Source organism: Mytilus galloprovincialis, chromosome 8, assembly GCF_965363235.1.
Source record: "Mytilus galloprovincialis chromosome 8, xbMytGall1.hap1.1, whole genome shotgun sequence".
Lineage (NCBI taxonomy): Eukaryota > Metazoa > Mollusca > Bivalvia > Mytilida > Mytilidae > Mytilus > Mytilus galloprovincialis.
The window spans coordinates 90,938,451-90,944,714 of NC_134845.1; the positions used below are offsets into that span (position 1 = coordinate 90,938,451).

At 31.9% G+C, this 6,264-nt stretch overlaps 1 long non-coding RNA gene across 2 annotated transcripts; it reads right to left on the reverse strand.

The window, feature by feature from the left end:
- LOC143043666 (uncharacterized) lies at window positions 1-5,289 on the reverse strand. 2 transcript variants are annotated; one of them, XR_012968535.1, is made up of 3 exons: window positions 5,009-5,289; window positions 3,527-3,733; window positions 1-255 (listed from the first exon to the last, which is right to left on the reverse strand). It is a non-coding gene; the product is annotated as an uncharacterized LOC143043666 (long non-coding RNA). The 2 variants fall into 2 exon arrangements; XR_012968534.1 differs by having other exon boundaries at window positions 4-258; window positions 5,009-5,287.
- Between the last annotated feature and the right edge of the window lie 975 nt (window positions 5,290-6,264).

Sequence of the window (6,264 nt, forward strand, 5' to 3'; positions counted from 1 at the left end):
TTTAATGTTGATGACTCTCACATATTTAAAAAATCCTCTTGTTACTAAACTTTGGAGCCCATGGTCTGTTAAACTTTCATTTATTAAATCCTGCATTAGTTCAACAAAAATGTCCGCTTATAATCACTTGAACCACCTCGGATACCATTCTGTACATGAATATATCTCTCATAACAAATTTCATATAAATTGCTGATTCCAGGTATCAAACTTTTTATCCTCCAGTAAAATTATTCCTCTGACAGGATGTGTTGTCTACTGAAAATGAAATATTTTGTTATTAAATTAAGTTTGTTAATTCAATCAAAAAGTAATGAAGAATGATAATTATAATATATTGTATTTCATTGTTATTGCCATCTATGACCTCAAAACAGTCTGCTCAAGTCATTCTCTTATCTAAAAAAAAACAGATGCTCCGCAGGGCGCAGCTTTATACGACCACAGAGGTTGAACCCTGAACGGTTGGGGCAAGTATGGACACATCATTCAAGCTGGATTCAGCTCTAAATTTGGATTGTGATTAAATAGTTGACACAGCATAGGTTTCTGACACAGAATGAATGTGGTCTAATGAACTTAAAAAATTTTGTATTTGCCTTTGAGCAATTCACTATGCTGTTGAATATTAATCCTCTCAAAAAAATGTTTGAAGAAATTTTCTTTTTATTTATAAAATCTGAAATGAAAAAAATTGACCACGCCCCATTTTTTTCACATCCCCCTTTCCCTTATTCCAAAACTGATCTCAATTCAAATTTCTAATGGAGTTTGCAACAATAACTACTCATTTAAATACATCATAAAATATTAAAACGTAAAGAAAGTGCTTGTAATCACTCAATGGTAAAAATTGTTTTAATTTATCAGTTGGTAGTAAAAGTGAATATACATTGTATATTGTATAAAACAATGATTTAAGTTGATTCAACTACTATTCTGGACAAAGAAAGATAACTGCAATTGAAAATTTTTGCTATTGCACAATATTGTGCATTTAGATATTTCTTGATATTGCGCAATAAAGGCAACAGTAGTATACCGCTGTTCAAAACTCATAAATCCATGGACAAAAAACAAAATCGGGGTAACAAACCAAAACCGAGCGAAACGCATTAAATATAAGAGGAGAACAACGCAACACACACAGAAACAGACCAATCATCAGACAAAACACCACGAGAATAACAAATGTAACATGAAAACCAAATACATGAATTTGGGATAGACAAGTACCGTGCCACGTCTTATCTCAATATCTCAAAAATAAGAGAAAACACAAACGACTCAACGTTAAAATGCAACACAAAGAGAAAAGAACAATATTATAACAATGACCATCTTCCTGACTTGGTACAGGACACTTTTAAAGGGGATTAAAAGTGGTGGGTTGAACCTGGTTTTAAGGCATGCCAAACCTCGCACTTTAATGGCAAAGTTAAATATAACATTGAAATGACAACATAATATTACAGGACTACAATACAAATAAATAGGAGAACATATTAGATACAGAAAAACATGATTAATAGATAACAAAAAGCATCAGGTTTAAAATTCAATACGCCAAAAACGCGCCTTGCCCACACAAGACTCACCAGTGACGCCCAGATATAAAAGATCGAAAGTGAAAAAAGTACAAAGTTGTACAGCACTGAAGATCAAAAGTTGAAAAGGTTTCGCAAAATACGGCATTGTTTTTATGTCCGGGATAAGAACATTCTTATTATATAGAACAATTCATGCTATTGCAAACAGTAAATTTTATCAAATGAATATGAAAGAGATATACACAAAGAAACTAAAGTATTAACTAATTACAGAAAACTAAACCTGAATACATAACGCCTAGATATAAAAGATCGAACGTGAAAAAGGTACAAAGTTGTACAGCACTGAAGATCAAAAGTTGAAAAGGTTTTGACAAATACGGCATTGTTTATATGCACGGGATAAGAACATCCTTATTATATAGAATACTTAATGCTATTGCAAACAGTAAATTTTAACAAATGAATATGAAAGAGATATACATAATGAAACTGAAATATTAACTAATTACAGAAAACTAAACCAAAGTTTATCACAAAATAGCAATACTGTGCAATTGAAAATATTTGCTACTGCACAATACTGTGCAATTGAAGATTTCTTGCTATTGCGCAATACTGTGCAATTGAAAATTTCTTGCTATTGCACAATACTTAATATAATAATTTTGGATCCTGATTTGGACCAACTTGAAAACGGGACCAAAAATTAAGAATCTACATACACAGTTAGATTTGGCATATCGAAGAACCCCAATTATTCAATTTTTGATGAAATCAAAGAAAGTTTAATTTTGGACCCTTTGGGCCCCTTATTCCTAAACTGTTTGAACCAAAACTTCCAAAACCTTCCTTTTATGGTCATAAACCTTGCGTTTAAATTTAATAGATTTCTATTGACTTATACTAAAGTTATGGTGCGAAAACCAAGAAAAATGCTTATTTTGGCCCCTTTTTGGCCCCTAATTCCTAAACTGTTCAGACCTCAACTCCCAAAATCAATCCCAACCTTCCTTTTGTGGTCATAAACCTCGTGTTTAAATTTCATTGATTTCTTATTACTGAGGTTATTGTGCGAAAACCAAGAATAATGCTTATTTTGGCTCTTTTTTGGCTCCTTATTCCTGAACTGTTGAAACCAAAACTCTCAAAATCAATCCCAACCTTTCTTTTGTGGTCATAAACCTTGTGTCAAAATTTCATAGATTTATATTTACTTAAACTAAAGTTATAGTGCGAAAACCAAGAAAATGCTTATTTGGGCCCTTTTTGGCCCCTAATTCCTAAAATGTTGGGACCAAAACTTCCAAAATCAATCCCAACCTTCCTTTTGTGGTCATAAACCTTGTGTTAAAATTTCATAGATTTCTATTCATTTTTACTAAAGTTAGAGTGCGAAAACTAAAAGTATTCGGACGACGACGCCAACATGATACCAATATACGACCAAAAAGTTTTCAATTTTTGCGGTCGTATAAAAATGGTCAGATTTATTAAAACGCTTCATTTGCATGGATATGATGCACATCATGTAAGAGTTAATTCTCTTATATTTTTTTTTTATCATAAAATAAATTTAAATTATGGTACCCTTCATTCTTGAAATTAGGTTTTAAATCCAAATGTAACTATCTTGACATTTATACAGCATAGATAACAGAATAAAATCTTTAAACTATTAAAAGAATACCATTCGACCTTAAAGTCTGTGTATGATTCTTTTACCTATATCTCATTAATTATAATTTCCATCCTCAATATATTCCATTGGCAACTTTTATATATAAAGAAGAACAATTTAGTATATAATTATGTCTGACTGTTAAATATAGATATTTTTAGTTAATTCCCTTATGAAAACAGTCTGCATACCATGTATATTATGTTTTTGTTTCATATTTGTGGGATTGAAATCATAGCACACTGTAAATAACTGACTTATTTTTACCCTAAACAGACACTTTTGGATTACTTACCCATAATATATTCTAGTCCTATTGTTTTCTATCAAAATCATTTTGCTTTCAACATTACTGGACACTGGTCGTTGACATTCCATTTGATTACTGTTTTCATGTTGTATGTATATCACACATACACATGCACATGTACAAGTGTTTTTGTTGATATATAAAAGTCCTATGTATTGAATTTTTGATTCATAGTGAACATCTTTCTCCTTCCTGTAAATATTTAGCAAATGTACATACAATTACTAAATAAATTATATACTAAATTATTCAAAGCAAAATTAAACTTTGCATTGTTAATATTATCAACACATTAATACAAATTTGCCATATGAATTACCAAGAAAATACATGTTTTTACTAAGTATTATAAATAATTATGCCTCAAGCATTTTGCTCAATACATAAAAGTTAAAGGCAATAATGGGCAAAGAAAATATTTCCAAGTCTTGAAAAATTATTTTTTATGTATAATATAAAAAAGAAGATGTGGTACGATTGCCAATGAGACAACTATCCACAAAAGACCAAAATGACACAGACATTAACAACTATAAGTCACTGTACAGCCTTCAACAATGAGCAAAGCTCATACCCCATAGTCAGCTATAAAGGGCCCCGATAAGACAATGTAAAACAATTCAAACGAGAAAACTAACGGCCTTATTTATGAAAAAACGAAGAACAAATATGTAACACATAAACAAACGACAACCACTGAATTACAGGCTCCTGGCTTGGGACAGGCACATACATAAATAATGTGGCGGTGTTAAACATGTTAGATAACATGGAGCAGATTTGTGTGATAACAATCCTTAATTTCGTTAACATTTTTATATTCAATTATATCATAGTGTACATGTACATAAATATCATAACATGTACAATACAAGCTAAAATTATATACATTTTGGGGGCACTCACAACCCAGTTTTTCTCAATTTAAATCCTGGAACCACCACCAAAATATTAAACTTGAGTGTACATGTATTATATAAATGAAATCAGGGACATATAAAAGTTCAAAGTTCTTTATTTTCCAATTAAGGGCCCCTGACGGGCAATAATGACAACAATACACAATACATTCTGATTCTTAACACATAAACAATTAACATATAATGAGTTTTGTCTCTTGCTTGTTCATGTTGTTATAAGTGTCAAAAGTGTTGGCTGTTATGTTTTATTGTTGTTTTGTTTTGTATATGTTTTTATATGTGTTCATGTGTTTCAGCAATGATCCTTTTGTACTGGATTGTATCCTGAATAAAATTAGTTAGATAGTTAGTTTATAATGAAGATAAAATTAATTGTTCCCAGATGAAATGGGAATTTATTTATATAAGACCAGGTATAAAGTAGCCAAGAGTTAAAGTGAATATGTCTTACATTCTAATGATTTAGTACATGGACGTCTTAACTTTGACGTGCAGCAAAATTCATGGAGTACCCACCCACCCCACCCCCTTTTTTTAGAGAACTTACAGTCGGCATGAAACATGATCATCCACGCTTTCAAATTTGATTCGTTTTGGTCCGTATTTGCAGTTTCATGTTTACAATGTTCACAAAGTGATAGCGTGAATTATTTCCAGGGAGATCGTGAAGAACACTTTTTTTTAATTTTGTCTGTCCAGTTTGAAAACGGATGTTGACAGTGGGTATAATATTTCCAGAGACAAGGGCGGATACCCCAGACCGAAATCCGAATGTAATAAAATAATAAAAGTGATAAATAGTAAATTCATTACATGAAAAGGAAATGATGAAAACTTGGATTTCAATATTCATGTTTCGTATTATTTTACACTTTATTTTTGCCGTTTAAATCATTTCTTGGGATATACGACTTCTTTGAAAATAGTTACCTGCAATATCTGGAATAAAGCTTTATCTTTTATGTTGTGTGGCACAACGTTTAAGCATCCAAGAATGTCATTAATGCAACTTTCAACGAGGAATGCCAAATCCGACGTCAAATAATGGCCGCCATTATGTGTTGACAACGTCGTCTAGTGAACCGTATCACTGAGCGCTGAAATCCTTACTCAGGCGCTTCCGGTTGTCCTACTGATTGTAGATGTGTCATTCTATGCTCAAATACATAATTTGCCTTTCATGGTGAGCACTGCATTCCATAATTAAAAGAATATAGCATTGCTTGCATCCAAGAATGGTGGGCTAAACTTGGTGTTGTGGCATGCCAAACCCTCTGCTTTTATTGGAATGTTAAATAAATATAACATTGAAATGACAACATTACATGACAGGACGACAATACAAAAATATGGCAGAACATATAGGACAGAGAAACACACGAATAATAACTTAACAAGGTACCCGGTTTCAAATTTAATATTCCAGACTTGCGCCTCGTCCACACAAGACTAACCAGTGACGCTCACATGAAAAAGTTCGAAAGCCAAAACAAGTACAAAGTCGAACAGCACTGATCACAAAAAGTTCCAAAAAAAACCGTGACCAATACGGCTAGGGTTTTTTGCGAGGGATAAAAGTGCATTATTCAATATAATGTTTTCACATCTTTAAAACACCGAAATTTAAATAGAATGATGCTGACAGCCTTTGTAAGTGTCTTACAGCAGATGGAAATGGTTGATAATCATTTTATTCATGCATTGCATTTTGTTTGTATGTATCATTTGTTATTTCTTTCTTTAAATTGATTGCTAATTGTAGATATCAAGACTGAAATAATCAATGACGTGACTAAGGCTACA